Raw genomic sequence first — 24,197 nt, 5'->3', positions numbered from 1 at the left:
TAATCTGTATTCCAATTAATTCACATGACACTTATAGAATGAGATAAATTATCTCTGTGTGTCTGTATAGTTCAACAACCATAGATACTTTTATAGACAGCATCCAAAAACAGACAAGAACATCAGAAATGAATGGCATAAGATGCTTTTCATCAAACGGAAGACGTGACTGCAGAGCTCTAGGAAGGACTACATAGTAGGTACAATCTGCAATTGCTAATTACTCATCTCCCTCTCCGTCTTCTTCTCCTTCCTCCTTCCTCTAAATTCTTCCATTTACCCCTGCCTAACCTTCACTTTCTTTCAAACCATATGCCCAGTAGCTACATTTTGGCTTCTAGAGATCAAGAGTAGCATAATTTTCTGTATGCCATCTAAACAGGGCCTTCTAAATTTGCTATTCCTCTGACCAAATTTAAATCTGGTGATATTGCAGTGTAATTTATTTGAAGAAGAAAGGATTTTGATTTCTGTTCACTCTAATCTGTCAGAAAACATTGACACTTGAACTCTTAGAACTATATCATTGTTTTTATTAGAGGATGCTAGGGCTAACCAGCATGGTCTTCAGTTTAACATGCACTTGTGATGGGCCAGGCCCCCTGCTAAGCGTGGAACTCGTCCATGCAGACAAGTCCACTGGTCTGAACAGTATCATCTCCACCTCAATGTCATGCAGAGACAGTGCGAATCAAAGTGTGAAGTTTTAATCCATACTGCTGGTTGCGTCTTTATTTTTCATTGTGTCACAAGATCTGGATTCAAAGTTTTAGCTAGGCTGTTTTCTAAAATGACAAAACATGATAAATCAGATATATTAATGTCTAATAAATCAGATGTACACATATATAAATACGTCTATGTTTATTATTTTAATAAACCTGGACTTTTCAATGAATTGTCAAAAGATCCTGAAATAAAGAACAACCCTATGATTCTGCTTTGCTCATAATTGTATGTACTTTGGTTAATATACTCTGAAATATCTTCTTTTCAAGCACTTTTAACACAATTTTGACCTTTCATATTTTTTTCCCACCCCCTTGACCTTTCATATTATAACAGAAAATATTTATTTCTATCTAATTCCATTGTAAATGTCATGGTTGTAGATCAGAAATTTTTAATTTTCATTTTTTTCCCCAGCTAACCCAAATTCAGCTTTATTAAAGATACTTTTCATAAACACACATGGTATTTCAGGCAGGATATGGACAAACAATTATTAACAATGTACAGTATCTTTCAAACTCCCTTCTTCAGTGGTCTAAAAATCAAAAAGCTATTATAAAACTCCATGAAGTCTACATGATTCTCTGAACAGGAAAAGGTTAGAGTGAGGGTTGATAAGAAATTTTTAATTTTTAAACAAAATGAATGAGTCTTAGAAAGCGATATTCTTTCATTCTGAACAATGTTTGGCTTAATGAGAACAGGAAGGCCTTCAAATGAGATATGAGAAAATCTTCAGGTCTATAGAACAGCCTGACAAGTAACATCCGCAAAATGATTTTCCTAAATATTACTTAAGTTTTTAATTAACTGAATTCCTCATAATAGTTAACATCCTTAATTATTCACTTTCCAAAAAAATTCCCTGTCCTGTGTTCCATGTTATCACTGTGAAAAGTCCTTTGATAATAAAATTAATATATGTCCATATTTAGTGAACCAGATTCTACTCTACTGCCTTCAAATAAATATATCAAAGCCAACAAGAGTTTCCATTTAAGTTTAGATATAACGCAAACATTCTTTAAAATCCATTGAATGTGTAATTTTTCACATCAACCCTGAAAGTAGAGTTTGTTCACCTAGTTCTGTGTTGTCTCCTAACGGACTGAACGTGACTAAAACCTTTATTGTCACCTGTGGCTTTGAAAGATACATACAAAATTATGTACCTCTTTCATCTATTTTAGTTTGTCCAACCTTTTGTATCGAATACTCATAACACTCTAACCTCACACCAAACCATCTACTAATTTATGAATTTGCTAATGTTATTATCTATCTTCTTTTCATCCCACTTACATTTAAACTCCACAAGGGCAAAGATTTCTGCTTCTTTTTTCCAATATTATATCAAAAGCAACCAAAGAAGTGCCTGCACATTCTAGGTACTTAAGAGTGCTTTGATAGGTAATTAAATGAATGAACCAACCTTCCTTCATATCAGTCTCTACCTTATAGGAAACTGGGTGTTGACTTTTTGCCACTTTGTATGCAGTACACAATTGATGCCAAAGCTGAAATTCTGAAGGTGTTAGAACCACTACCCATTTCTAAAAGAAAAACATTCAAAATTAATTAACATTTTATCTTAGGTCAACCTAATATTTTTGCTTCACTGTCTTCTTAAGGGAAAATAAAAGCATCTTAGTAAAGATGCTTTCTGTAATGTACTCAGTGTTCAAGTTTCACTGAATTCCAAGGACTGACCTTTCAGACTAGGGTAACTGAGAAGGTTGCTCCGTATTTTAACACAGAATGTTGAAGGCTTTCCCCAAATGGCCAAACAATGGCTCGAATTGGCAGAATTTCTTGTTGAAACTGGCAGACTTGCCAACTGTTGCCTCCCAACAAAAGCCTGACTCCATTACTTATTGCCTTTATGGACAATAGCACTACAGAGTCTATAGAAAGAAAAAAAAAACTTAGCAACGAAATTGAAAGAAAGTAAACAATCCTTTTCATAAAAAATATGCAAAGGAATAAAAATTGAGTTTAATTTCCAAAACATTTTACATCTTACATTAGGTAATTAGTTACAACACGTTTGTTAATATCTTATTTATTAAGCTTTTAAAAGCTGATTGACAAATATTTAAAGGTAATTGTAAAAAGAATGCTAATCGTCAATAGCCTTACATCATTATATGGTTTTGGAAGTTTCCTAAACTTAAAGCCAAAGGACTATCATAAATTAAAAGGCATTTTTGTGATTAAATAAAATCATAATTTGTGGATTTTCCTTATAATGGATTTTCACAAAATATATCTTCTGAATTAACAGAACACACGTGGTAATAATATGACTTCTTCCATTCCAAGTTAGATTTCTCATATGTTGAGACTCATAGAGCTAAGCTTATTGCTTTCTTTTAAAACATAACAGTAAATCATTCCTTCACCTACAAATAGCATAATTAGGGCATGTTCTGACCACAGACATGATATCATTCAGAAAAGCAATAAATTCCTTGGAGAAAACACTAATTGTCATGGTATGTTTATAGAATTCAGATAAAATATGTATAGAAAATGTGTCAAAGTTGTAATTTTACTGTCCTTCAACAACTGGACTTTGAGCCATAAGCAACAGACTAGGATCAATTAAACGACCCTGTCCCAGAGGGAATATGGCTCAAAACGTAAAAAAAAAAAAAAAAAAAAAAATTGTGAATGGCTTTGTCTTATCACTAGTTTTTCCTGTCCTTTAACTCTTCTTCTTGAACTTTCTCACTTTGATGTAGTTACTATCAAACAGTGTGTGAATGGTAAAGCAAAACATGAATTAGAATGTCCTCACAAAAACTATATTTTGTTTTAAGAATTAGTCTACATTCAGCTTGTCACATAATTGTCTGATATGTTTAGACGTAGCAGGACAATCTCATATTTCACAACACATTTTATTTACCCCAAGTAGCTTAAAATGGAAAAAATAATAATAAAATAAACCTGGGACCAGTAATAGTTTTAAAAGGATAAAAGTGTGACAGTTTCTAATCAGAATGGACTTGAAAAAATAATGTAAGTACACTTAAAATTTGTATAAATAAAAGACTTGATAGAAATTTCAATTTTTTACACTTAAAGTTAGTATGCAATGGCTAATTTCTCACAGAGAGCATACACTTCACACTTTCTCAAGCTACAATGACAAATAAGTTACTCCCATATTCATGGTCAGGACAAGGCTGTGCCAATGTATTTGTTCATTCTCATCTAGATTCAGCAGAGACACCAAATATACTTGAGAGCCTTTTCTAGCAAAATACTACTTGTAGATTGAAGAAAGACTATTTTGAAGTCTGAATAATTGCCTAATACTAAATTGAGTGTTAAAATAATTGGCTATAAATTTTAAACATCTTTGTGAATTATAATTTTTCTTAATTTCACAGTGGATTTTAAGGTATAGTATGAGATTCCAATTTATTTTAGTAGCCTGTCAGCTGCTACATACATTGTACAACCTTTGCTATGTTAAGCATGTTGATTCCATGCTTAGTAACATCAAAATAACACAGAGGTGTAACTGGGTATCTCATAGCATGAAATATAACTTTAAGTTAATTTTGTAATTCATGATGTTACCCACAAACAAATGTTACTAACAAACAATTCTATGTTGAGTCTCATTTTACATAATTCCTATTGCTACCTAGTTCCTCATCTAAGATATTTCTAAAGAAGCGTATGTACTTTCCATGTTTATACCTAGGACCTACCACATTTTTAATTGTGGATTATTAAACATATAATTTAAAATTTTTGCACACCCTAAACTTTGATCCCTTTGGGTAAATCCAGAACACTGCACTTTGTTACAAGTCTGATGACAGTGTCTTTGACATGTGGCAAGGAGGGGGCTCAGAGATTCACCCCAAAGTTGATAAAATTAGAAATGAAAGGACAGTAGTAGGGAGTGAAGGGCCAACCAGGAGAACAGAGAAGATTCTGAAAAAACACTCGCCTAGTGAATAGAAAGATGTGACTTTCACAGTAACCATAGCAATTGTTGCTTACTACTGACTAAGTGAAAAGACTGATATAAAACTAGAGGAGGTTTGGAGTTTGAAAGTAAAAGAAGCCATAGAAATAAAAGAGAAATTAACAGAATAAAAAGAAAAAAGATAAAATTAAAAGAAGAAAAAATAAATGAGCACAAATTGGTTCAAAAAGATATATTTTATTTGCCAGAAAATTTAGGATAAGAAAATCTAGTATCAGATCACAGAAATTAAGATGAGATGCTTTGGATCCATGGCCATGCACAATGGGGACTCCAATGGGTACCATTTTTAGTTGGTATATAAATATCTTCCAGGTGCTGAATGTAAAATTTTAGAAGGAGAAACTTTATCTGCCTTTCTGTTTGGGGCATGGATTGAGGTTTAAGCCTAAGGGTTATTCTTTTTGGTAAGAGCTGAGAATGTTCATTTATTTTTTTATTTTAAAATATGAAGAGGGTACGAATGTTTTAGGTTACATGGATCATTTTTGTAACGTTTAAGTCTGGCTATAGGTATGCGCAGCACCTAGACAGTTTACATATTATCCATTAGGCTGGTTTATTCCCCTCCTCCCTGCCCCCACTCCCCACCACTCTCTCTCTCCCTTGATTTCCACTGAGTGTTACTTCCCCCTGTGCAGATGTGTGACTCTTCAGTTAGTTCCAGTGTAATAGCAAATATATATGTCTGTTTTTTCACTCATGAGATAATTCAGTTAAGATAATGGTCAAGAAATGTTTGTTAAGAAGTTGTGAGAGGGAAACACCACCTTCTGTGTGGTGAGCTCTGTCTTGATGTTAGTTGGTAAAGATGTGGCTCTCCTTCTGACTGGGGTGGGGGTGTGTTATGGAGTGTGACCTGCTCAGTCAGAGTCTCCAAGACAATTTCTCAACATGCAGGGCAAAGTTAATCATTCCACATTGAAAACAACAGGGCTGTTTGGTAAAATGAAAATCTCTCAACTTATCCCAAACCTACAGGATTAGTCAGGGATGGTCCCTGGGTGCCCTGAGACAGTTTTCTCTTTTCTGGACTATGGCTATTATGTGAATAAGACATAATAACACGGTAAGTTCAAACTTACAATAACAAAATAAGAGAGTGAACAAGGCACATGTTTGAATCAAGTGATTCTTTAAAACAGTAAATATACATTTACACAGAGCTACCCATAAATAACAAGATATGTGTGATATCTCCTGTTTCAATTCTAGACTAAGAGTTATTACTTTTGTGATTTGGGAGCACATTTTTTCCTGTCTGAATCATTCTAACTTAAAAGATTTAGGAACTTGGCAAAACCCCAAGCCCTTCTCACTATCATTGGATTCAGGAGTAAATACACACACACACACCACACATACATATACATTTATTGATTCAAGGTGTTGCAAAATTACCTCTCTATAATTAAGAAAGTAACCTGAAATCAAATAGAATTTACATAGGTAAATCATGTAATAAACTTTTTTTTTTTTTTTGAGACAGTCTCACTCTGTCACCCTCAGTAGAGTGCTGTAGCATCACAGCTCACAGCAACCTCCAACTCTTGGGCTTAAATGATTCTCTTGTCTCAGCCTCCCAAGTAGGCGGGACTACAGGGGCCCGCCACAATGCCCGGCTATTTTTTGTTGCAGTTGCCACTGCTGTTTTAGCTGGCCAGGGTGGGGTTCAAACCCTCCACCCTTGGTAATGGACCCCTACGCTCTGGGTCACCGGCGCCGCCCCATGTAGTAAACTTTCAGATTGGTCAGTACCGTGTAAGGTAGCTATATCTTCCACCCAAATCTCCAAACCTATCCCAAATATGTTGCATTCATAGATTCACAACAAGCACCAGGGTAAATAATCATACTCTGTATATTTTCTACAAAAAAAATTTGCGGTTGTATTATCTCTTACATAGAGAGTAGCACGTAAATGTACTGTTAAATAAAGAAACACCTTTCTGCCTGGACCTGAGACGTTCTTCACTGATTGACCCATACACACATCTCCAAAAGTAAACTATTACCCTAAGCCTTCCTTTGTTTTACTTTATGGCTTTACCACGTGTGTATGTTTCTGAGCAACACATTAAATTCTTTTTCTGTTTTTATTTTTACTTTTATGAAAGTAGAATCATCCTGAATATATTCTTTGGAGACTTGCTTCTTCCTCTCAGCATTATGTTCTTCAGATGCTGCATTGTGGATATATACAGTTGAGTGTTTTCCTTTCTACGCTTCCAGTGTCCCGTTGTATCGATGTATCACAGTGTGTCTATCCTTTCTTCTGCTCTCCCATTCAGGGATATTTGAATTGCTTCCACAGTTTTGCTATGACAAAAAATGAGGACATGAGCAATTTTTTGTGGAGCTCCTGGTTCACATGTGTCTGAGTTTTTTCAGAGACGGTATTTCTGAGTGAGATAATGGGATCTTAGCATTAAAAGTGCTTGTACCAATTTATGCTCCCAAAGCTGGTGTATGAGGTTTCCTTTCTACCATATTTTTTTCCAATATGGTGTATTATTATTAGACTTTTTAATTTGTACTGGTCTGCTATGTGCAACCTAGTGTCTCATTCTGGTTTTAATTTGTATTTTCTTGATTATGAGTCACAGTGAATTTGTATGAAAAGAAATTAAATTTTCTTCTGAAACATTTGTTTGTAATTGGGTAGCAGTGATTTCATGTTGTCCAACTATAGTGAAGATACTTCTCTTTACTTAGGGGGTCCTGAGAAAAGGGAAAAGCATGTTTGTTTCTATTGTGGGGAATGTGTGAATAATATAACTTTTCATGAAAAACATAGACCGATAAGACCCAGAATCATACCTCTAACTTTCCATTTGTCTTGATTCAAAACTCTACCAAATATCTATCAAAATCTCCTTTGAAAATAAAGAGAAGAGGAAAACAAATGATTCCATTATTTGTGTATGTATAATAAGTGTGTGTTGTTTTGTTGGGTTCTCTTTTAAAATTTATTGAATATTTAAAATCATTGATGGAACTAACAAAGTGACTCCTGAAAGTGACTTTTTCTCTCCTTCTATCTGTTGTAAAAAAATATTTCTCATGTGTCAGAACATTATAGAAGGTGTTAAGAGTTTATGTTATGCGCACAATTCCTCATATTGGAATTCACTTGATTACCTTTATAGCTATCAGCTGAATTTATCCAATATTTCTTCAAGGTTCTGATCTTCTCTTGATAAATACACTTTTTTAGTTTAATTGTTGTGCTTCACTGTGGCAAAATTACATCAAAAAAGTTTAGCTATTATATTTATTTCCTGTATTTCTTTGCTGCTTTTTCAAGATTTAGTTGATTTTGATTTTATCTAATCACTTTAACCAATTTTGTGACTTGAACGAAATTAGCTCTTCCTACTGAGTTTTCACTAGGTATTTTTATCATTTTAATTAACCTTTATAATGTTCTCTTTGTATCCTTTCTTTTTGAATATTTATCTTAACTACATAATTTAATACTGCAGATACGGACATTTTTCAGAAGAATGTGGAGGCACGTGCTGACACAGATGCTGTATCTTGTTAATATGTGCAAAACACTGAGTACCCCAAATTAATTCATCAATAAAATTTCTGATAGCCAGAAATGATGGTACTTTTGGTTCAAAATACCAAAAGGGTAGAAAGATTCATTCACAACATTTGATTTTTTTTTATTTTTATTTTCAGTAGATTTAGGGAATACAAGCAATTTGTTGTTACATGGATGAATTCTACAGTGGCTAAGTCAGGGCTTTTAGTGTACTCATCATGTAAATATTATACATTGTACCTCATAGGTAATTTTTGAATTCTCATTGTCTTCCCATCCTTCTACTTTCTGAGTTTCCAAGGAACCTCATTCTTCTCTGTGTGACCAGGTATAGCCATCCTTCAGCTCTCACTTGTAAGAGAGAAAATGAAGTATTTGTTTTTCCATTCCTGAGACATTTAACAAAGGATAGTGACTTACATTTCCATCCCAGTTGCTGTGAAAGACATCACTGCATTGTTTGCATTGTTTTTTCATGACTGAGTAGTAGTCCATGATGTGTGTACAAGGGTGTGTGTGTGCCTCTCATTTTCTTTATCCATTCTTAGTTGATGGGAACTTACATTGATTCCTTATCTTTACAAATGTGAATTGTGCTGCAATAAACATGTGAGTGCATGTGTCATTTTGATACAAGGCTTTCTTCTCCTTCGGGTATATCCAGTGGTGACACTGTCAGATCAATTGGTAGGTCTTCTTTTAGTTCTGTGAGGAACATCCATACAGCTTTCCATAGAGGTTATACTAATTTACCTTCCTACTAACAGTGACTTAGAGTTTCCTTCTCACAACACCTGCACCAACATCTATTGGTTATTGACTTTTTGAGAATGGCCATTCTGAGAGGGGTAATGTGGTATCTTGTTGTGGTTTTAATTTGCATTTCTCTGATAATTAGTGATATTGAATTTTTTTCACATTTGTGGGCTATTTGTACATCTTCTTTTGAAAAATTATTGTTCATGTCTTTTGCCCACTTTTTGTTGGGGTTATTTTTTTCCCCTGCTGATTATTTGCATTCCTTATAGATTCTGGATATTAATCTTTTTTCAGATTATGGTTTATGAATATTTTCTCCCATTCTATAGGTTGTCTGTATACTCTGTTGGTTATTTCTTTTGCTGCATAGAAAAAATTTAGTTTAAAGTTCCATTTATTTATTTTTGTTTGTGTTGTATTTATGATCTGAGTCATAAATATTTCACTAGGCCAATATCCAGAAGAGTTTTTCCTAAATTTTCTTCTGGAATTTTTATGGTGTCAGATATGACATTTAATTCTTAATTCAACATGAGTTAATTTTTGTGTATGCTTAGAGATAAATATCCAGTTTCATCCTTCTGTCTGTGGCTCTCCAATTTGTCCAGCACCATTCACTGAATAGGCATCTGTTCCCCAATATATGTTTTTATCTGCTCTGTCCAAGTTGGTTTTAGGTGTATGGTTTTATTTCTGAGTTCCATTAGTCCTTGCATGTATTTTTATTAACAGTATCATACTCTTTGGGTTACAATAGCCTAGTAGTATAACTTGAAGTCAGTCTTGTGCTTCCAGATTTGTTCTTTTTGTTTGGGCTCTTTTGTGATTCCATAAGAAAATTAGGATTTTTTTTCTAATTCTGTGAATAATATAATTGGTATTTTAGTGAGAATTGCATTAATCTGTAAATCACTTTGGGTAGTATGGAGATTTAACAATGTTGATTCTTCTAATCCCTGAACATGAGACATATTTACATTTGTATGTCGTCTATGATTTCTTTCTTTTGTGGTTCTCCTCATAGAGATTATTCACTTCCTTTATTAAGTATATTCCTAGGTATTTTATTTTCTTGGCAGCGATTGTAAATGGTGTTGCGTTGTTGATTTGATTGTCAAATTGGATGCTATTGGTATACAGAAATCCCACTGATTTCTATACCTTAGTTTTATAAACTGATGCTTTACTGAAATTCACTTATCATTTCCAGGAACTTTAGTGGAGTCTTTAGGGTTTTTTAGATAAAAGATGACAACATTAGCAAATATGGATAGTTTGATCTCCTCTTTTGCAGTTTGCATGTCATTCATGTCTTCTTTCCTGATTGCTCTAGCTAGGACTTCCAATACTATTTTTAACAGAAATGTTGAAAGTGGGCACTCTTGTCTTCTTCCAGTTAGGGGAACACTTCCAACTTTACCCCTTCAGTATGTTGTTTGCTGTGGGTTTGTCATATATAATGTTTATTATTTTAAGGGGTGTGGGATTTTGGTTCACAAAAGATTTTATTGTAGCGGTTACTTTTTTTTTTTTTTTAGCAGTTTTTGGCCGAGGCTGGGTTTGAACCCACCAGCTACAGCATATGGGGCCGGCGCCCTACTCCTTTGAGCCACAGGTGCCACCCTATAGAGGTTACTTTTAATAATAAGCATCCTCAATACACTGGAGTCTTCACCTAAACATTTCTATTGGCTTTATAGAAATCCATTAACAATAACACAGAATATAGTTAGCTGTAGCAGCAAATGGATATTACATAATTATAAGATCAAAGAAGCTCCTCAAATTATGAGTTAATTAAGATAAATAATTTATAGAAGACAATTTTGACATTTTTTAATTTCTAAAAGTCCAAATATTATGTAAATACAAAGCAAGGTAAAATTATATCATACTATATGTTTTTTTCAATCTTATTTTGAGTCTGAAAAACCACATTTATCTACATTGTCTTTGTTCAGTGGCGAAGTTAACTTTTTAGTAACATTATGTTTAAGGAGAGTTCAAACTTATTACTCATTACCCCTCTAGACCAGATTCTTGTGTGCTCTTTGCTCTCATTTTTTCCATTATCACTATGTTAATTATCTTTTTGTCTTTGAACCAGTAAAGATATTCCACCTCAGAACCTTTGACCAAAGTCATCCCTTTTGGAAACATCAACTCTCCTGAACACTTCATGACATGTCCCCTTTTTTCAGGTCACTACTTAAATGCCACCTCTTCAGAGAGACTTTCCATGGCTATTATGTCTAGTATTCCATCATCATACCCTTCTCCTTACACTATTACCATTGAACTTTGTAGTATTTATCCATTTGTGGTTCATTTCTCCTAATAATATCAATATAAGCTCCATGAGGGCAGAGATGAACCAGAGCCACATACACATAGATTCTACCTCTTCCTAGTTCCAATATCTCCTGCAACAGGGACTGGCTGCCTCTATATTTGTGCTCCTTTGAGACTAGAGACCGCATTCCTAGAACAAAAGAGGCCAGAACAAAGTTATCAATGACTTCCAGGTTAGAATGGTGGTGACCTAAATGTACCTGATATATCTCCTCCCAACTTCTCATACAAATGTACCGTTAAAAATTATATACTCATGGTTTTAACAGAGAAACACATGAGATAACTAGTTATCTAAGTTATATTTTGTGAAGTCCCCTATCCACAAATAACATTACCAAATTCACAGGAATGTTCTCTTGTTATCCAGGGTCCTACGATGATACACCAACTACTTGTGCTGTCTCCTGCCAAAACTTTGGATGGCCCTACCTTCAGGTATTGCATACACTACAAAAGGACATTAATGACCTCAAGAAATTAGCATGTTGGATTTCCAGTAAAGCCAATGATAGTAAGAACATATTAACAGTAGTAAGAGGGATTTCACAGAAATACAGTTAGCTTCCAAATAAAAGAAACTTTGAAAGGCAATCCAACAAAATACTAATTAAAATGGCATTATGGATATCCATGAAACTTACAAAACTATATCCCTGAGTCTTTGGAGAATGGAGTTAACCCCCATGTTCTTTGGACAGAGAGGCGGGAACATAAAATTAATTTAAGTGTGTCCCATCAGATTTATTAATATTAGTAATTTGCCACAGGCATCATATATACATATTATGGAAAATTACTACAACTATTAGTACATGTAAAAATACATTAACATTATAATGTAGCAGATCTAAGTTGTTCATCTGAACTAAATTCCTTTCCTCAGTTGAGTTCTCTTTCTTTTCTGATTTACATAGTCACTGTCATATTCCTACAAGTGAATGTAAAACTTTTTCATAATTGAAATATAAGAGGATACCTTGTTTATAAACAAGGGGACAGGAAAATGGGTGGTAAGTTGCTTTAAAATTTAAACCACTCTGCAAATAATATTTTTAGAACTTCCTGGCAGAGGAGTCTCCATTTCAAGCCTGAGTATTTCCTACAGAATTCAGAGGTTTTGGTGCTTCCTAAAGACGACTGTTCCACATTCACGTGTCTTCTTATTTATAGTTGTTGTTAAAGAACCAGGACAAGTAAAATATTCATTATCCAATCATTATTACACCTCAGAGCCTCCTTCCTACAACATTAAAGTAGATTCCCTGCCTTCACTTAGTTTTAGACTGCAAAACATTTAACAATTCTATCATGTATCACACTAATAAACAATAACATTTATAAAAAATAATGGCTACTAAATTATTTTCTCTTAAATTCAATGCTGGGTGACATAATTTCTTTTTCTGTACTTAAGCTGTGATTTTAAAATTCCCAAATCCTACTGCTGAGACCAAAAATAGAACCTGTATCATTGTTCTTTCTCCCACTGCGTGTCTCTGGGAACTCATCATTGTTGCTCTGTTCTTTTATGTGTCAGCTTCCTTTCCACATCACATTTCACATGACTCACTGCTCCTTAGAGCAAGATCTGGGTGCTCAAAGTGCCTACAGATACCTGACAGCTGGATTGTTCTTCCTGAGCTGTTTTGTGTGATGTGATGCCAAATCCATATTTCTCAGGTTAACAAATGTAAGTAGAACAGATCATATAATGGTAGGAAATTCACTTACTATGAGAGAATTGGTTTTGGTTTCTGACTACCCGTGGGTACCTATCATGTTTTTATGTGGACATTATGTGATACGGTGAAAGAGATAAGTTGGCACTGGCTCAAAATGAAAGGTCTGAATTTAAAGATCTTTCATTTGATTAGCTTTATCTCACAGAATTTGCAGAGCACTAGCAAAATTTTATGCGAGAAGTTAATTGCTGCTTTTATAATTCTTTTTATTATATTTCTAAAAGTACAGCTTAAGGTGTAAATGAATTTCAATTACAGTAAGAAAGAGGGTGAAAAATCATCTAAAGGATGATTAAAATAATATATTTCTGAGAACTAGAATTACAGCTTACTGTTATATTTGTTTGAGTCATATATGATTGAGTTTTAACTAATAAACAGAACTCAAAACTGAGATGAGCGAGGAATCTTCGGCTTAGCTCACCTAACAACTGCTGTAGAATATAAAGTAAATCACAAGTTTCTGGCCAGCTCTTCCTTCCCCTTCCTTTCACAGTCTTTCTTTTACTTTTTTACCCACACCCTACAAGCATTAGTTTGCCCATTCTGAGTCTTACTGTAGAGTATTTTTGCAAGGTGCAATAATCCTCCAGGCCACAAACAAAGGGACAGGCACGTTGGATATATTAATGTTTGGCAAGCCTCCTTTACAAAGACGCATAAAGTTTCCTCTTTATTTCCTTAAAGGATGTATCAGTAATAAAATGTTTTTGTGTGTTTCAGGCAAATTATTTACCAAATTGTGTATCAAATTATGCATCAAAATCCATAACAAATGTGTTCTAATTTAGAATACAGACTAGAGCCAAACCTAGTCTATTCACCTGATTCTATTGACCTCAATTCCTGAATTGATCACTTCTTAATCACTTGGTGAAGTTAATAAACCAACCACACCACAGTTTTCTCACAGGTAAACATGGATTAATTATACAAGTTACTTTGTGTGTTTTTATAAAGTGCTCCAAAAGTCTGGAAAGTTAAATATTACTTAATGAAACATTATAGTGCAGAAACATTTATAGCGCAAATATCAGCAAACCATTTATTGCATATCATTTGTGTTTCTATACTCGGTGGCCACTCTGAGTATGAATAGGTAGATTCAAGTTGTGATATAAATAATTAATGCATAGGTTTGTGCTTGACATATGTAAGTAAGCAAAAATAAATTGCCAATTGAAACTTAGTAGGAAGCATGTTCTATGCAGTGCCGATAATGAACTTCTGAAAGTGTTAGCTACTGTTATCAACATCATCATTGTTTTCATTATTGCTGATAAAAATTATAATGAGGATGCACTCTGGGAAGATTTGAAAAAAACATTCATTTTCTTCCATCTGCACAGGAAAGTTTTAAAAATAAAATTTTTGTGTAGAAGTTTTTGAATAGGATAAGGATTTTTATGAAAAAAGATTAGGAGAAATTTACATAGTAGCAATGCAAATAATCACAAAGGATACAGCAGGTATCATAAGATCACAGACCGTGAAATGTTGCCTGCTCACCTGCTTTGTCTTTCTGACTCCACTTTCCCTTCAGTTCCTTCTTCCCATCTTTTCCTGTGTAATGAAATGTCCTGACTCTCCTTAAGGGAATCGTTAAAAATAGTTTGCAATATAAAAATACATTTAAATAGAATAAAATTCTGTGAGTAAAAGGTGGGTAGTGGCATGCAATATAACTAAGTGGAGAAAAAAATGAAGCACAATTCCTAACTGATAAGCTCAGCACCTTCATTTATTTTTAATGGATGTAGTAGATATTGAATTGCTCCAGTATTTCTATTTAATTGGGAATATTTAAAAGAATGATACGACAGTTATAGTTTGAAATGTCAACATTTAAGATGTGCTGAAAATTACATGCTTTGCAACTGAGCTGTCAGTTGAAAGGAGTGAGGTTCTTTCAAAATTACTTTAAAGAGGGTGTCAACAGAAAAATTTGAAGAACAATATTCTTGACTAGAGTGTTTTATTCCCCTTTCACTCCTCTCCCTGAGGAACACACATCAATAAATATGCATACAATTTCTTTCTTATTATGAAAATATGGTGAGTTATAATATCATGCTTTTCCTTGTGTAGTCATTTGTGACCAAAGCAACAAACCTCATCTTCCAAACTTAATTTAATTGTAGGAGAAAAAAGAAGGGATCTTAGATAATGCAATTCAGTATTACAGGTATCAAATGGAAAGGTGCTATACTAGTAAGCAAACAAATATCAGAGTTTGTAAGAGATGGATTAAAGATACCAAAAAGGCTTCGCTTTTGTTATTAAGGGTAATAAATTATAATGAAGTTAAATAAGGTCCATTGCAACTGGGGTAATTCTATAGGTAATAACTATATTTGTGACTTCACTAGTCGGAAGTTGCTTACTTTATTTCTGATAATTATAACTTACAAGCCAGCAAAAATAAGAAGTTGCCAACATTTATGTTGTCATAAACTGTAGGAAAAAATCTACAATCTTTTTCTGAAATGGATTGACCTTTAAAATAAATCTAAAGATTGAACAGTGTTTCTAATAAAGAGGTTTCATCAGACTCCAAAAGATTGTTCTATGGTACAAGATCAGACCTATCATTAATAATTTAACCCTTTAGGCTAAAATTCAACCAGAGACTCTTAGACCCCTAATGAATTCTAATAGTGCATGTGGTGCAGATCTCCCCTGTGTAGAAAAATCCTACATGAAAGCACTATCACCACCACCACCAAAACCCTCGTTTGTTGTACTTGGTATTTTATTATTGTTACATTTGTTTTCTGTTGTGTAACCCAGGCCTTACTTACGCTTCTTGTGCAAGCATATTACATATCATTTTTGGAATATATCAATTTTGACAAATAGTTTTCTTTTCCTAAAATATGTAGACCCAAGTATGAATATGATAAAGTGAAATTTTCAATCAGGTGATTCCACAATTTATACTTGTAGTGTTACTAATCTTCCAGTTCTTCTTTTTTTTTTTTTTTTTTGCTGTTTTTGGCCAGGGTTGGGTTTGAACCCACCACCTCTAGTATGTGGGGCCGAGGACCTACTCCTTTGAGCCATAGGTGCCACCCCTGCCAGCTGCCCCTGCCAGTTCTTCTTAATGTATAGCCAGCTCTTCCTAAACTTCCCATCTTTATACTTTTTCAGGATATTCTGTATCAGTCTGTATTACTTCATCGGGCAGAGGATACTTATGAAAGACAGATCTTTTTTGCTTGCTGCATTAATATATAGAGCCTGCTAATATATTTAACAATATCCTACTTATACTTCTAGTAGTAATATATATGTATGTATTAAAAACAAATGAAGACCTTTGCATTTTTGATTTATGTTAAAGTGAGCAAATTCCTACCTAAAATATTTGAGAAGTTCCTAGGACCTATGGAGAATAAAGGGTGTGGTTTGTAAGGAAAGCACAGTCATTCACTGTATTTTAAGAGGAAGTTTCCGGTATGGCTAATGCCCTTTGCTCTCTCAGGCTGCTATAGCTGTCTCACAAAGAAAAACCCAATGCAGATATTTACAGCTTTTGATATGTAGTATACTGAACTAAAAGCATTCCTGCCAATGAGGAACAGACCCTGGATTTAAAGTAAAGAAAGAATATGGTTTAATAAGCCTGGCAAGTGGACTTGCCAATAGTTAGTTTACTCAAGCAAACATTTAGAACTACTTTTAATGTTTTAGGCTATATTCCCTGATGGGAATTCAAAACTTCTTCAAATAACGTTTCTATATAGTTCCAAATATCTACTGAAATTTCAGGATATTAGAGGTAGACATGTTTTGCTTATGTACTTTGTTTTGGTGCAGATCAAGTCAGTTACAAGTGTACCTTCGCCCAGACAGTGTGCGCTATATCCAATGATGTGGCTTTACTCATGCTGCTCTCAGCTGGATTTTCACTGAGATTTATTTCCATATCTGCACTTAAGTGTTGATGAATTAGTTCAAATTTGGTATTGAGTACATGTGTTTTTTTCCTCAATTTTTGTGATGTTTTGTTTAGAAGAATAGTTTCCAGTTCCATCCAGGTTGTCACAAGAGATACTAGGTTGCCTTTTTGTATGGCTGAGCAGTTCTCCGTGGTGTACATATACCACATTTTATTAATCCATTCATGTATTTATGGTGGGCACTTGTGTTGTTTCCACATCTTTACAGTTGTGAATTGTGCTGAATAAACATTCAAGTTCAAGTGTTCTTTTTGGAAGATGACTTTTTTCCATTGGGTATATACCCAGCAATGGGATTTCTGGATGAAATTATAGGACCACTTTGATTTCTTTGAGGTATCTCCATATAATTTTCCATAGAAGTTACCTAATTTTCAATCATACCAACCTTGTATAAGAGTTCCCTTTCTCTCCCCATCCACACCAGCATGTATTGTTTTGCCGCTTTTTAATAAGAGCCATTCTAGTTGGAGTTAGATGATATCTCATTGTGGTTTTGATTTGCATTTCCAAATGATTAGAGATGTTTAGTATTTTTTCATGAGTTCATTGGCCAATCATATATCTTCATTTGAAAAGAACTATAAACTGATTAGAAGAATGTATATTCAGTATATCCAGTAGTGTGGGGGTAAGAGTGTATACTATAGCTCATTTGTTCTAGGATCATGTTTAATTCCATTGTTTCTTCATTTCTTTTCTGCTTGGAGAATCTGTCCAGTTCTGTCAATGGTGTGTTAAAGTTCCTGGCTATTATCATGCTGTAATTAAGGTTAAAAGACTTGTTAAATGAAACAAAATAATATCCTAGTCTCACAACAAGAATTAGGGCTCTTTTTTCTTCAATAAACGGTATTGACCATCCTAATTATGTCTCTTAGATGTTATGTATAATCAGTACTCCATTCTTCATACAAATTTAATTTTTTACTTTGTTCAACTGGAACTCTTATTTATTTATTTATTTTTATTTTTATTTTTTTTGGTGAGACAGAGTCTTACTCTGTTGCCCCTGGTAGAGTACCGTGGCGTCATAGCTCATGGCTCAGACTTCTTGGGCTAAAACGATTCTGTTGTCTCAGCCTCCTGAGTAGCTGGGACTAAAGGCGCTGGCCACAGCACCTGGGTACTTTTTAGAGGTGAGGTCTCACTCTCACTCAGGCTGGTTTCCAACTCGTGAGCTCAGGTAATCTACCTGTCTCTGCCTCCCAAATACTGGGATTACAGGCATGAGCCACCACGCCCAGCCTTCCACATTTTCTATAAGAAAATGTTGAACTTATATGTAACTCAACAAAGAATTTTCATATTTGCTGTAAGATCCTCACTATTAAAAGATGGATTCAAGAAAATTTCTCCTTCACAATCTCAAAGCAAATTGCCACATACTGTTAAGTGTGGAATTCAGGAGCCATGCAAATCCTGTTTTGGATTCATATCCAATCCATTGACCATTGAATTTGCCCAGTTATTTTCTAACGTAAGTAAATGACCAGACAGTAATTTTTTACATTGGAAGAAGATGTAGAAAAAATATGAACTGTGTTACACAAGATAAAGGTGGATATGTTATCAGGAACATCAAAGTGGCTTCATGTTGGTGAAGCAGACAAAAATAAAAAGAAAGCACCAACTGTATTCATTAAACACAACCTTTTTTTTTTTTGAGACAGAGTCTCATTATGTCACTCTCAGTAGAGTGCTGTGGCATCCCAGCTCACAGCAACCTCAAACTCCTGGGCTTAAGTGATTCTCTTGCCTCAGCCTCCCAAGTAGCTGGGACTACAGGTGCCCACCACAATGCCCAGCTATTTTCTGTTGCAGTTGTTTAGTTGGCCCAGGCTGGGTTTGAACCCACCACACTTGGTGTATGTGGCTGGCTCCCATAACCAGTGTGCTACAGGCTCCGAACCTAAACAACATTTGTAATTCACTGATTTTATTACCTGCCTGAACCTATATATAGTCTATTTTCTAAAAATACTGTCAATTGAAACTTCAGTACTAAGAAACAGTTGCCCCAGAATATAACTGGGCACGTGGGCATGTATCTTTTATCATATTTTCTAATATCTGTTTTGCTCTGTTGGTAATACATTTTAATACATTTTTAAATGCAACCTCGATGAATTCATGACAATTACTGCTTTCCTTTTTATTAGTAAGGTGGAAGCTTGATAGAATGCTGGTCCAAATGCTCTTCCCTTTGCCCACATCTTCCTACACTTCCAGCAGTGTCTGTATTCTTAAAATAATATGCAAAGAAGCTCTGGACTTTGCTGCAGAAGAAAAGAGGAAGTGGTATGTTTTATTTTGTTGTTGTTATTGTTGTTTTAACCTAGATTGTGATGATGAGGACATAAAGGCTCAAAGGCTGGTGTGGCATCTAGTTTTTACTGGGCATACAAAGTGGTTTGGAGCTTCTAGAGAGCTAAAGATAAAAAGACATTTTAGTGACAGAATTAGTAAAACTCTGGACAGGAATTGTACTTTTTTAGGGTGTTAACGTCCCTGGATATTATGATGCTATAATTACAGTTAAAAGATTGGTTAAATGAACAAAATATTATCCTAGTGTCACAATAAGAATTACGGCCCATTTTTCTGAAATACACTGGTATCAACCATCCTAATTATGTCTCTTAGAAATTATCTATAATCAATACTCCATTCTTTATACAAACTTAAATTTTTACTTTGTTCTACTGGAATTTTTTTTTTTTCTTTTTGAGACAGAGTCTCACTTTGTTGCCCCTGGTAGAGTGCCGTAGCATTGTAGCTCACAGCAATCTCAGACTGTTTTCTCAACCTCCTGAGTAGCTGGGACTACAGGCACCCACCACAATGCAGAGAATATTGTAGAAGACCATTACCCTTCAGTTTCACAGAGAAAACAGCAGAATTCTGGCAGGCCAAGATTTGCTGACTTTGAGAGCATCAGGAGATACTGTCAGGATATAGTAGTATGTAATGGCAAGAGTGACTCCAAGAGTGAAGGCACTTCAATTGACTCTAAGAACAGAGGATGTAGACAAAATAGGTCAGAGCACCGGAAGAAACATGGTGTATGGTAGTTCTACAAAAAAGACTGTATTGTGAATCATTCCTTTAAAGGTTTTTAACACTAGGAACTTTGAAACATGCTAGAAGTCCCATCTTCTAACAGTGCAGATAACGTTAGGAATCTTTGGGATATTGATAATATGACCTGATGTCCAGCGGCTGCTGAAGCCTAACAAAGTTTTAGTCAAAGGAATAATTATGGAATAGATTATTTATATATATTTAGGATAAATATTTAAGCTTAATAGTGTGGAACAGAGAGTAGGTTGAACTTAGGGAAATAGTACATGAGCAATAAAGTTTATAGTGGAGGTGGCGTAAGGGATCCTGTGCCTTCTTATTAGTCACCCAGAAATAAAAAGGTGTGTGATATTTCCTCATGTGGTTATTTTCAGATGGGAAAAAAATCACTATAATAGCTTCCACATGGGAGGTCTTGATTCTTATATAACCCCAAAGATTAATCTATTCCTGGCACAGACAATTCTAGCTGAGAAAGGCAGCGAGTCACTTCTTGTAACTTAGTCGTGATGTAATAAACTAGATTCACAGATACCGTGTAGACTGTTCAAAGGAAATTCTCAAATGGCTTTGCCACCCTGACTCAATCTTTTCTCAAAACCCCTACGGCATACATATTCAGATATGTTAAGTCTACTTAAAAATGGAACTTTGGCATGGAATATTGCTCTATGTACATATAAATAATCCAAGACTGGATCCTGGAAACTTTCTTTTATTTACTTTTCTGAATAATAACTGTCCCAACACCTCTACTCTCACGCATCCTTTTACATGCACATGGCAATTTGTTTCTTCTGATGCAAGATGACGCTCTAATATGTATGCCTAATGATTTGTTTTCCTTCTGGAAATAGTTGACAAGAATTCATAACTGGTTTTGGTAGACATTTTTTATCTTCCTTAAGGTGTTTGTTTGTTTGTTTGTTTTGAGATAGTCTCACTCGGTCATCCTGGGTTGAGTGCTGTGCCGTCATAACTCGCAGAAATCTCAAACTCCTGGGCTCAAGCAATCTTTTTGCCCCAGCCTCCCAAGAAGCTGACACCATGACAGGCACACACCATGACACCTGGCTAATTTTTCTATTTTTTTAAATAGAGACAGAATCTAACTCTTACTCAGACTGCTCAGACTGGTCTTGAACTCCTTAGCTCAAGCAATCCACCACCCTCGGCCCAACCCAAATGTATTAATTTGCAGGGGAAATTAATACAACAAAACACAATAAACTAGGAGGTGAGACAAGATAAAGGTATTTTTTTTGCAGTTCTGGAGACTGGATGTCCAAGATCAAGGTGCTGGCTCCTTCTCACACCTGTCTCCTTGGTTTTTATGTGGTCTTTCTGCATCCTCAGAGGTCTGTTCACATGTTCTGATGTCTCTTACTTTTGAACAAGGACGTTAGTCATACTGGGTTAGGGCCCTGCACTTTTGTCTTTATTTAATTAGTTTTTTAATGGCCCTAACTTCAAATACAAGCACAATGGAGGTTAGAAAGTAAGCATATGAACTTAGTCCATAACACCAGCAGTTTCCAGAACAAAATTATTGGAAGAAGATGAAATTTTCTAGAATGTAAGCAAAACTGAACAAAGATAAACAAAAAAACATATTTATGAACCTAAATCTTATATGATATCGAGAGAATATGCAACTATTACTCAACTTCTTATGGATGGGCTGATTACATGAATGTTTTGAGACTAAGTCAATTGAGTAACAACTTAACCAATTTTCAAATGCCTGTTATGCACTATCCTGAATGCTAGAGAAGAAGACGAGGATGAATGTTCTTTGGTCTATATCCATGGGAAGGTGCAGTATAAAAATGAAGTAGACGTCTAAGACATGATTAGCTATATTTACTCTCAGGACGAATTTATAGGCTAATGAAGGAAAATAGAGCGGACATCAATATGATACAATGCCATTAAGTAGACTTGATAAGAATGTTCATGGAAAATAAAGATTTCATATTGATTTGCAGATCCAATGAAAAGGGTTGGTTTTTATATGCTGATCTTCTACTTTTAGAATACTCTTGCTTTATAAAATTATAAGCCCAACTGAACTGTTTTTTGCTTCAACTGCCTCTCTAAATATTGATATGAAGAATAACTTTTATAATTGATGCAGAGAATGATAATTGATATATATATATATATATTTTAATGACCAGAATTCTACTCTTACTTAGCATTGATGCCTCCAATTGTTTACTGAATAGAAGTCCTAAAGGGGAAAGGGTCAGAGCAAAACATGTTGCAAAGGGACTCTGAGAACCTAAAAAATCAAAGCACTTTCTACAACATCAGATTAACCTTAAGATAAACTAAGCTGGATCATAACTTAACAGCACTGGTTTCTCACAGTGGGAACTGGGCAAAGTTATGAATGCAATGTAGATGATATTGGTGAAGTAGTATACAGCTGACCCTTTGTAAAAATAAAAAAATTATATAATGTCAATTACTTCTTATTTTATAAACTGTTCCAATAACAAGTAACTATTGTAACATCCCCTTTTCTATGTCTTTCTAATTTATACCTTTTATTAACTTTTATTCCAAAACCTAAATCTAAATATGTTTGTTTTAAAATGAAGATGCTGCAAAAAAGATGAAATATTGAAGAAAAAGTACTTAAATTTCCTTGTGTATTTCTCCATCCCAATGACCCATTTTAAGAAGCCTTAATTATAGTTTATATTATTTCAATCAATATTTTATCATAAACTTTATGTCAACACTCAACCTTTAATCATCTTTTGGATTCTGTAGTTGTTTATGACAGATAAAAGGCATGTTAAAAACATTTTTTTCAATTTTTCAAATTATACTTAAATAGAAAAATAGGGAAGCATACATTATTTGTAACATAAGCATATACCTCATCAAGCATTTTAAATCTTGATTTGATTTGGATTGAATCAATTGAAATCCAATTTGAGAAAAAAAACCTCACTGGTATAAATTTTACACATTTATCTGGAGCTATTCAAAAAGTAGTATTGCTGGATTCCAATGATGTTTTTTATTTTTATTTTCCTTCTTTTCTCTTTTATGTTTGTTGTTATTGTTGCTGTTATTGTTCTTGTTAAGTATTGAAGTTGTGCTACTTTAAGCAGGTCTTTGGAACATTTTATTTCTTCATTTATATATTAAACCTTAGTAGCTTCCAAAACATTGCCTTGGGAATATTTTTAAAAATTCACCTGAGGATAGAAAACGGCCTTTATTTCAGACACAAGAAATTTTCAACCTTGATCTAATAAAAGAGCTTCCTACATAGTATTTATCAATAATTATATTTATTGAATGTATAGTCATTTACAATCTCCTTTAAAAGAAAGAATATATAGCAGAATTATTAAATGAATTGTTTAGTACATTTGTTTCTTCAGATAATCCAAAATCTATTCCTGGGTAAAGTTAAATCAACAGATTAAAAGACCACATAATAATTAATTGCTAGAGTAGACTTTTTTTAATGCATGACTGTAGCTCATTATTGATGAATATGATAAGAAACAGCCCTTGGCAACCTGTCCCATTTTCCACTGTTGGAATGTAGTCAAGAAACATGTACATTACATTACAGAACATCCTCTTTGGAACATCCTAGATGTTCTGTTTTCAAATAGTTCTGAGTATAATAGCACTTCTCCCTAGTTGATTAGTTTTTATCTTATGGATAGAATACTTGGTAACTTGATGTGCTAGAAAGATTAGAATCAAAATTTTAAACCATCTCTGACAAGTAAAGCGTTTCTTTTATGAAATGCAGGGCTTTTTAAAATCTATTCCTAGCCTTTCTTTATGTTCTTCTTTTCATGTTCGTATGTCTTATGATCTATGTGTGATGAATTTCATTTAGATGAAAGGTGCAGAAACACTCATACAGCAAGGTGCGTTTATTAGCAGGACAGCAGGGAAATCAGAAGCATAGAAGATGTCATGCAATATGTTGAATGGCAGCGCTGTGTCATTCAAGATGAAAC

At 34.3% G+C, this 24,197-nt stretch overlaps 1 protein-coding gene across 4 annotated transcripts in view; it reads left to right on the top strand.

Moving 5' to 3' along the window:
- The window catches only part of CALCRL (calcitonin receptor like receptor), a 100,914-nt gene that overhangs the window by 5,003 nt on the left and 71,714 nt on the right, over positions 1-24,197 (top strand). For 2 of the 4 annotated variants that reach the window (XM_053598031.1, XM_053598032.1), the window contains exon 2: positions 11,776-11,843. The exons of 1 other annotated variant lie outside the window; for it this stretch is intronic. The gene's annotated coding sequence lies outside the window, so the exon portion shown is untranslated. Of the gene's footprint in view, positions 1-11,775; positions 11,844-19,367; positions 19,414-24,197 lie in introns of those variants that run through there. One more of the 4 variants, XM_053598034.1, reaches the window with a different exon arrangement.

Source organism: Nycticebus coucang, chromosome 7 (genome assembly GCF_027406575.1).
Source record: "Nycticebus coucang isolate mNycCou1 chromosome 7, mNycCou1.pri, whole genome shotgun sequence".
NCBI lineage: Eukaryota > Metazoa > Chordata > Mammalia > Primates > Lorisidae > Nycticebus > Nycticebus coucang.
This window is presented reverse-complemented; position numbering and strand designations above follow the sequence as displayed.